Source organism: Trichosurus vulpecula, chromosome 3 (genome assembly GCF_011100635.1).
Source record: "Trichosurus vulpecula isolate mTriVul1 chromosome 3, mTriVul1.pri, whole genome shotgun sequence".
NCBI lineage: Eukaryota > Metazoa > Chordata > Mammalia > Diprotodontia > Phalangeridae > Trichosurus > Trichosurus vulpecula.
Genome location: NC_050575.1, coordinates 324321949 through 324331877, shown reverse-complemented (window position 1 = coordinate 324331877; position 9929 = coordinate 324321949). Strand labels below are relative to the sequence as shown.

Here is a 9929-nt window from a genome sequence, read left to right as displayed (position 1 = left end):
AGTACAAATTTTTTAAATTACTGGTTTGAACATTAGGCAGCAAACTTATGGGACTTTATGCCCTACAAGGTGATGTGGGTTGAAAAAACACTTGACCTTTGAAAGGTCAGATAACAACAGGCATTGAAGATCCATAGTATTATTGAGGGGGGCTGATTTTTCCAGGTTGAAGAGCTTTGAACACCAAACAGAAAATTTTATATTTGATCCTGGAATTGATAGGTAACCACTGGAGTTTCTCGAGTGAAGGAGTAAATGATCGCTGAGCTGTAAAATGCTAGAAACTAGGAGCTCCTCTTGAAGTTTGAAAAAGTTAGACTCAGGTACAAATTTTTTAAATTACTGGTTTGTAAACTTATGGGACTTAATGCCCTACGAGATGATATGGGTTGAAAAAACACTTGACCTTTGAAAGGTCAGATAACAACAGGCATTGAAGATCCATAGTACTGTTGAGGGGAGCTGATTTTTCCAGGTTCATCACTGCCTGACCTTTTGAGACTGATATCAGAGAGACCAGTCACATGCTTTTACCACATGTCCCTTGGTGCCATGACTGGAGACAGGTGTTGGCTTAGATGGATTCAGGGCACATGTCTGACTGCCCTTGCAATTCCTACATTTTTACATCCTGTGTCTTTAACATGAAGATCCTGCACGTCAGCTTCCCTGTCTGTCTGCCACTGTGATAAGCACAACCTCTTGAGGGTTTAAAAAAAGTTGACATGATGCACTCATTTCTATTTTGGTATAAGGGACTCAGTATCTTATAACTGGCCAAATGCATTTTCAATAGTCATTTGAGCTTTGTGACTTTACTAAGAACCTGCTCTTCAAGTTGGCTGCAAGGAAGAAATTTGTGTGCCAGCTAAAAGGATTTCTTCTAACAACCTTTAATATGGTATTGGAGCCAGGGCCTGAGCCCAAATTACAGAGGCAAGGTACCCAGGAAGCTCCAGTTACACTCATATTGTCAAGAAATACTTCTGTGTATTGTAAACTCAGATCAGATGACTTCCCCAGGATTCCTTGACAGCAAGATCTGGGTTCGAATTTTATCTGTAGAACTCACTAGTTATGTGACTATGAGCCAAGTCATCTAATCATTGTGCACCTTAGTTTCCTCATTTGTAAATGGGATTATTAATACTTCACGGGGTGGTTGTTAGGCCCAAGTGATATAAGTGCTCTATAAATGGCAGGAATTATTATTTTAAACTTAATCTTCCAGATAATACCAACTCAGTTAGGGAAACCAAGGGAGACAAGACTAGCTAGATCTCTTACTAGTCACTTACTCTTACCATGGTGTTTCTATTGGTGGATCATTCGAGTCTACTTTTAGGGGTCCTACTAACCTGCCATCTTGAACTTATGTTCAGGGAGAAATGTATCATTGTAATAAAAGCTCCATTATGAACTAATGCTTTCTGGAAATATTTTAAGTTAAAAGTCTCAGAATCTTTCCTTCTAATCTGACCATTTACAGCATAAGTAGGATCAAAAGGCTCATTTCAGGGAAATCTTCCTCCATAAGCCAAAATGAATCATTATTACCTCATTAAGATTTTCCCAGCATTCATCAAGTAGATCTCTCTCTCCCTCTCCCTCTCTCCCTCTCCCACACACTCTCTCTCGCTCTCTCTCTCTCTCTCTCTCTCTCTCTCGCTCTCTCTCTCTCTCTCTCTCTCTCTCCCCCTCTTTTCTTCTCCCTCTCTCTCTTTGTCTCTCTCTCTCTCTGCATGTGTGTGTCCCCATCTCTCCGTCTCTGTCTCTCTGTTTGTCTGTCTGTCGCTGTCTGTTTCTTTCTCTGTCCCTGTCTGTCTCTTTCTCTGTCTCTGTCTGTCTCTGTCTGTCTGTCTGTCTCTGTCTCTCTCTGTCTCTTTCTCTCTCTCTCTCTCTCTCTCTCTCTCTCTGTGTGTGTGTGTGTGTGTCCCCATCTCTCTGTCTCTGTCTCTCTGTTTGTCTGTCTCTGTCCCTGTCTGTTTCTTTCTCTGTCCCTGTCTGTCTCTTTCTCTGTCTCTGTCTGTCTGTCTGTCTGTCTGTATCTCTGTCTCTGTCTCTCTCTGTCTCTGTGTCTCTCTCTCTCTCTGCGTGTGTGTGTCCCCATCTCTCTGTCTCTGTCTCTCTGTTTGTCTGTCTCTGTCGCTGTCTGTTTCTTTCTCTGTCCCTGTCTGTCTCTGTCTCTGTCTGTCTCTGTCTGTCCGTCATTTTCTCTCTGTCTCTGTCTCTCTCTGTCTCTCTGTCTCTCTTTGTCTCTCTCTCTCTTTGTCTCTCTCTCTCTCTCTGTCTCTCTCTCTGTCTCTGTCTCTCTGTCTCTGTCTCTGTCTCTCTGTCTCTCTCTCTCTCTCTCCCTCTCTCTCTCTCTCTCTCTCTCTCTCTCTCTCTCTCTCTCTCTCACACACACACACACACACACACACACACACACACAGAGAACAGAGTGAGAATACAAGACAATCCTTCCCGGGTTGCTTTTACAACCATTTGGACTTCTATGGCTACATATCCTTTAGATTCTTTTTTGTGTATGTTTTCTTCCCAGTGCCTAGTATAGTGTCTTACACATAGTAGATGCTTAATAAACTGAACTGGAAGGAGTCGAGTCCCCAGGTGCCCTGTGCCTCTGACCTTCTTTACCCTCTCTGTTCAGATTTGCTGCATCATCTCTGACAACGGGTGACTTAGGTGGCAAAACATCAGGGATCATAGATGGACTAGAATATCTTGTAGTGAATTGGTTGCCAAGCAGTGAGTCCTTCTACTTCATCTGTGTGCTAGGCAAATTGTTCCCCACTCTTGGGACTTGGTTACTGGCATCTAAGCCACTCTGATGATAGTATTTCTGTTACCCTGCGTTAATTCAGACAAATTTCCTTAAAGAAAATAAGGGCTGTCACTACCCAGAAGATAAGGAAGAATAAGGCATTTTGATCCAAGATCCCTTCAAAGTTTAGCTCAGGTGTCATTTCCTCTGCTAGGACCTTCCCCACCCCTCAGACCAAAGGCACTGGGACTCTCATCTATTCTCCTCAATTACTTTGTATTTACCTTGTATAAGGGGCTTGCCACGGACATGTCCAGATCACCTAATATGGAGGCCCCCTTCATATTGGTGAGAGTAGTCTCCTTTGATGGGGTGTTTAACTGGCAGGCAGCATCTTTAAAACTGGCCAGACTGAGGTGGGATTTCCTGTGCCTTCCGGCAGGTGAAGATCACAGTTCACCCTCCATGAGGATGCCATGAACTGAACCATGAGAAGGTTCACCTTCCTCGTCTCTTTTACCCCCGTTCTGAGAAATCAGCCTTAGCTTAAGTAAGCCTTAGCCTTAGTTTAGTATGTCTCTATTCTGTGTTATTTTTTTCAGTTTCAGGTGCCAGTAGTGATCCCCCACTGAACCCAGAAGTTGAAGCCAGGATTAGAGTCAGGATGATTCAGCTACCCAGCCCAGCAGGGAAGCTTAGGGTGCCTGAAACTCAAGCCTTGGGGGGACTTTGAACTTGGAACTAGGACTGTGTGCTCCATAACTGAGCTAAGCTGCAAACCTAATCTTCTTCCCCTCCCCAGAGACTGAGGTGCAAAGGGGAAGAAGGATTAAGCCCCATATGTTGGGAGTGAATTTGCACATTTGTGATTATACCTTTTGAAGTAAATATTTCTTTGTGAAAGCAAATCTAACCATTAAATGATTAAATGGAACTGGGATGCTGGGGACTCACCTGTACACTTATAGGAATACCATCAGTGGGGGATGGAACCATCGGCAGATAGCCTAAATACCCTTAAGTGCCCATTAAAGATACCAGAGAGCCCCGGGGGAAGGGTGAAATGTAACCTACCTGGCCTTCAGGCAGTGAGGGCCAGGATAGTTGGTGTTATGAGAATATATTGTACTTCCTTCTCCATGTACTTGTTACCAGAAATCACTCCTGGAGGGCAAGAGATACTTATTATGGTCTTTGTATTCATAGTGCCTGGCATATAGTGGGCATTTAATAAATGCTTGCTGAATTGAATTAACTTATATCTAAAATACATATATAAAATACATATATATTTATATATGTATGTAGTTACTATCAAATATATAATTATAGCTGAACTCCCATGTGGCAGGGATAGAGATCTGCCCTAGGATCTGGTCCAGCCCTTTCTAAGAGACATTGCAATTTCTAACTCTGTGGGGAGCAGGAGGACCATAGCTAGGCACTTGATCCTTCTTCATTTATCTCTGTAGAGGAGACTGAGCTAGAATTTGAGGTGAGAGCCTTAGAAGCCCCTTCCAGTCAAATCTAAGAACTGTTGAACATCATTCCAACCTTTGCAAACCTCCTAGACCAGGGGTGGGGAACCTGCAGCCTCAAGGCCACATGTGGCCTTCTAGGTCCTCAAGTGCGGCCTTTTGACTGAATCCAAACTTCACAGAACAAATCCCCTTAATGAAAAGATTTGTTCTGTAAAACTTGGACTCCGTCAAAAGGCTGCACCTGAGGACCTAGACGACAACATGTGGCCTCAAGGCCACAGGTTCTCCATCCCTGTTCTAGACTATCTATTCACGAAAAATTCCTTGATACCAAGAATTAAAAATACCTCTTTACCAATATTTTCCCTTACTGTTCACGTAAATTCATTAGTGTACTGAGGAAAGATTTTGGAATACATGGATAAATGGTTCATACTTGATGACATTCTACCCTTTCTACCACAATTTCCATCCAAGGAACCTGCTGTCCTCCTGGGAATTTTAGCTATTTACAAGTATACTTATAAGAGGTTGGGAATCACCAAGTAGCAGCTTGCTGGGAAAGCATTGCTTCATCTGATTCCTCTGAGTATTGAAAATAATCTAAATTTCAACCAGTTGAATTCTTTTATTTTGGTCATCAAAGAAATGCTGCATAGATTGGAAGTGGAACATAAAACCAAACTGGAGTGACTGCACATAGTGCAAGAAAAGCAGAAATCTTTGGATATCTCCCATCAAATGAATACGTCTGAAGAGACAAAAATTCCTCCTGCTGGTAGTCAGATTGACAAGGTCTTCAACAGTATTGGAGCAGTCCTACTACCTGGTGGTGGATCAGACGGTAAAGAGAGCGGGGCACAAAATCCACTGTGGCATCGCTGACATTTGTAGAGAAGCAAAAGTTAGCAAAAGAACAGAAACACTTCTGGAAGTTGAAAAGTCAGCAGCCACTGAAGCCCCAGGCTCACATCTCTGTAGCGCCCATCAAACAGATTGAGGACTTGACAGAAACTTTGATGGACAATATGTCTTCTTTGACCAGCCTTTCTGTTAACACTCTCCAAATTTCAGCTCCCACTAACTTTTCTTCAGTCCCATCCATGGGGAAGGGCATGGGTTTTTCCACATCAGAAAGTTTGACAGATGGCCTAAATGCCAATATGGGCTTTCAGACACCAGCATTCAGCCTGCCAACCATCACTTCAGTGGCCCAGGCACACCGGCAGCAGCCCAGAGGACTCCAGTTTACCTACCGAACCCGCACACTCAGAAGGCTTCAACTGGAATGTCACAACAGACCTCACATAGACACCCTGATATGTCTGCTCTGGAAGTCTGTTTGGGCCTCAGAAACCCAAAGTTAGTATGAACTAGTTAACTCAACAGAAACCAAACCAGCAGCTTAATCAAATTCGAAGGCCTGGCATCTCAAATATTGTCAGTCTGGTAGTATATTTTTTGGGGGGCCCAGGATGAATATCACTTTCCTTAATTACTATGAAGAACAGATGTTTGACTCTTCATGACCCCATTCGGGGTTTTCTTGGCAAAGATACTAGAGTGGTTTGCCATTTTCTCCTCCAGCTCATTTTTACAGATGAGGAAACTGAGGCAAACAGGGTTAAGAGACTTGCTCGGCGTCACACAGCTAGTAAGTATCTGAACACAGGTCTTACCGATTCCAGGCCCCACACTCTGTCCACTGTACCAACTAGCTCCCCTGCTTTGCTTACTATCACCAGCTTAGTTCTCTCCCACAAAACACTGATTTCACAAAAGACCACTATGAATAGCTAGTACACACACCTCTTTATCAAGATAACTAGTAAAAACTAGTAAACAGAAATTGAGGAAATCACACAGATTAGAACAAAGAATACACAGGAGTAAAGGAGCTCTTCAGCTGGGAATGAAGTAGAATCTCAGCTCAACCAAGGAGAAAGGCAACAACATAATCAAGGAGTGCCCATTCTCTAGGGAGTTTCTAGGGTTACAAATGCTAGAAATCAAAAGACATGGTTGGGGGCTGGTTTCCCCTACATGACTATTACTCTCAAGGTTCTAATAACCATTCAATCTAAGCTTCTTTCTCTTTCTCTCTCTCTCTGTCTCTCTCTGTCTCTCTCTGTCTCTCTGTATCTCTGTCTCTGTCTCTCTGTCTCTCTGTCTCTCTTCTTCCCCCATGTCTCTTTTTCCTTCTCTTTGTCTTTATCTATCTCTGTCTCTCTGTCTCTGTCTCTCTCTACGTGTCTCTCTGTCTTCCTCTGCCCTCTCTCTCCCTGGGTCTTTCTATCCATCCTCCTCTTGACTCCCTCTCAAAGGCCATCACCTATCTGAAGATATGCAGAATCACAGCTCAGCACTCTCTCTGACAACCAGAATTCACATTCCATTGTATATAGGCAGCAAGAACAATCACAGAGAAGTCCTTCAGGGCACAGCTCAACCTGAGTGGGTGGAAGTTTTATGTAGAAAATAATAATAACTCATAATTCCATAGTTCTTTAAGGTTCACTAAAACTTCTATCCATGATCTCCTTTAATCTTTGCAATAATCCTGTGCAGCAGGTGCTATTATATCTTCACTTTACAGGCAAAGAAAACACCTTATGGAGGTTAAGAGACCTTCCCAGGATTGTGAGTTCAGGCGTGACCTTCACGTAACCTCCTGTGCTCAGCATCCTCCTCTGTAAAGTGAGGAGATTGGACCAAATGGTCCTTTCCAACTCTAGATGTTATGATCCCTATGGTCTTATAAGCACCAGAGGCAAGATTTGAACCCATGTATTCCTGATTCTTGGCCCAGAACTCTATTTACATGCTGACTTTCTATATGCTAGAAATAAGTCCATTATGCATCATTATGAATAACACTTGACATATTCCCAAGAACTAAAGTTATGATGGCGGCAAAGGTGGTGTGGTGTTGGTCTGGGTGTGTTTGTTCTAGATCTGTGATTTCATCGGTATAAGGTCCCTCTCTATCAATTCAGGGATGCAAATTGTTGACTATTTCCTGGAGGGGGTTCCATCACTAATTTAAGTCAAATCTGAATCCAAGTTTTCTTGACTCCAAGCCTAGCCATCTACCCAGTAGGCCTGCTGGTTTTTTTGCATTTAACAACAGGCAGTTCATTATTCTTTTAGTATGAGCCTCAAAAACTTTGGAACCTCACATTTTAGTGGCAAATCTGGATGAATGACTCCTAAGTTGAGCATTAATTTAGGACCTCAATCAATTTTCAATATAAGCAGTAGTTCATGTGGGAACACGTAGAAATTTTAACATAACTTATTTTTTTTAGAGAAATCAGAACATCAGGCTCACCTCTGAAAAGCTCAATCTTTCTGTACAGTAGAAAAATTAGGGGAATCTCAGTAGCAATTTTGCCTGTGTAGGAGGAGCACTTTGTGCAAAACAAACAAATGTTTTCCCAAGTGATAATTAGGTGGTAATTAATTTCCTAAAAATAGTGAAGTCACAGCTTTATTCAGGCTAGAAAAGAAATAACACCAACCTCAGTTCTATTAATTCAAGAATGCTTTTCAGGCTTTCTGCAAAATTAAGCATGGCCTCTTTCTTTAAAGCAATACTCTTAATTAAATTTGAGATTAATAATAGTGTGGTGATGAAGCCAAAGGGCTCTAGATATTGAAGCACCTCAAAGAAAGAGCACAGGCAGATCTCCACAGGGACCTGGGCTAATTTGAGGGTTTTCCCATCTATAGAAAGATTCTTGCCTTATTTTTTTTTCTCCCCTTAGAATCTATTGGCCTCCATGAAATCTATAGTAATTTGAAAGAGATCAACCTTATCCCTCCCATTACAACAAATAATTTTGAAATAAACAACAATAATCATGATAATTAACATTTATATTGCCTCATTTTATCCTGGTAAATAAGGTGCTATTATCATTTCATTTTTACAGTTGAGTAAACTGAGGTAGACAAAGGGTAAGTGACTTAAGCAAGGTCACAGAACTAACAGTGTCTGAGGAAGGATTTTAACTCAGGTCTTCCTGATTTCACATCCAGCAATCTATCTACTATGCCACTTCACTGCCCCCTCAAAAATGGTATTGTCCAGATTGTGTCATGGAGTTGAAGGGGTAATTAAATTAATCTATCAGTACATAGGTCTTTGACAAGCATTGTGAATGAACAATGACATACATTTAGAATAGAATAGGAGGAGAACAGGCTGAGTTACATTGAAAGAATCATACAGTGCTTTCAATTGTCCCAAGTTGCTCCCCAACACAAAAAGCACATCTTTTAAACAACAGTATTCATCTCTATGGCTGAAAGTTATGGAATACTATGCTGTCAGAAGAATTAAAATTGCAAGTGAGAGAATGAACAATGGAAAGACACATGGAGGCTGAGCATAGACCATAGCATGTGACAAATGATTTGTTGTGGTGAAGTGGCATAAAAGATATCATCAAGGCATTCAGTCAATAAGCACTAATTAAGCACCTTTTGTGCCAGGCACTGTACTAAGCCCCAGGGGAAACAAGAAAGGCAAAACCATAGCTCCTGCTTCCAAGAAGCTCACATCCTAATGGAGGTGTCAACATACAAATAACTATGTAACGTACAAAATAAATATAGTGTAAATGGAAGGATAATCTTGGAGGGGAGGGACAAGGATCTGTCAAGACTGGAAAACTCCTGCTATGGAAGTGGGTTTGGAGCTGAGTGTTGACAGAAGTCAGGGAAGCTGGAAGGTTCAAGGAGAGCATTCCAGGCATGGGAGGATGGCCAGTACAAGTATGCATAGTTGGGAGCTGCAATGTCATATGTGAGAAACAGCAGAGGGGGTTGTAACTGGATGGCATAATCCATGGAAGGGAATAAAGTGTAAGAATACTAGAAAGGGAGGAAGGACTGAATAAGTGGAAAACGAGGAAAGGGTGTGAATTTTTGTTTGTGTGGTTTTTTTTTTCTGTTCCAGACTTTTGATTTCTTCAGTAGTAGGAACCCCCTTGTCAGGGAACTCTACTGATGGGATACTTAGCATCTTAGAAATTTGTCTAAGATTCTGAGAGGTTAGACAACTTGCCCAAAGTTGGTATGTGTCAATATTGTCGATACATTGACCTAGGTTGTTCTGCCTTCAAGGCTAACTCTCTTTCCGCTATGCCTCTTACATTAAAAGAAAGGGTGAGCTCCAAAGAGGTCATTGACAAAAGTAAAGCCTCCAAATACACACCAAAACAAAAGTTATAGCAGGGCTTTTGTTGTTGCACAGAACGTGGAATCAAAGTAGATGTTTAACTGTTCTCCATCAACTGAGGAGTAGTTGTGGTACATGAATGCAATGGAATATTGCTGAGCTGTCAGAAGATGACGAGGATGACGAATGCAGAGGAACATGGGGAAACTGACGAATTGATGCAAAGTGAAGTAAGCAAAACCAGAAAAAATATACACAAACACATATATGTATGTATACGCACACACACACACACACACAAAATGACCACAATAATATAAATGGAAAGGATAATAGTTACAAAATAATTGAAACTGAACGTTGTAAAATTAAAGAAAGAACAAGGCTGGCCCCAAACATACTACACGAAAAGAAACCTACCCTTGTTTCTTTGCAGAAGTGGAGAATATCACATACAATGTCAGATTTTTTTCAATGCCTTTGTTGGTTTCACTGA

The 9929-nt window shown here is 41.7% G+C and overlaps 1 pseudogene; it reads left to right on the top strand.

Annotated features, from left to right (window-relative positions):
* The first annotated feature begins 3076 nt into the window (after window positions 1-3076).
* On the top strand, window positions 3077-9262 carry LOC118842550 (annotated as a pseudogene).
* The last annotated feature ends 667 nt before the right edge of the window (window positions 9263-9929 follow it).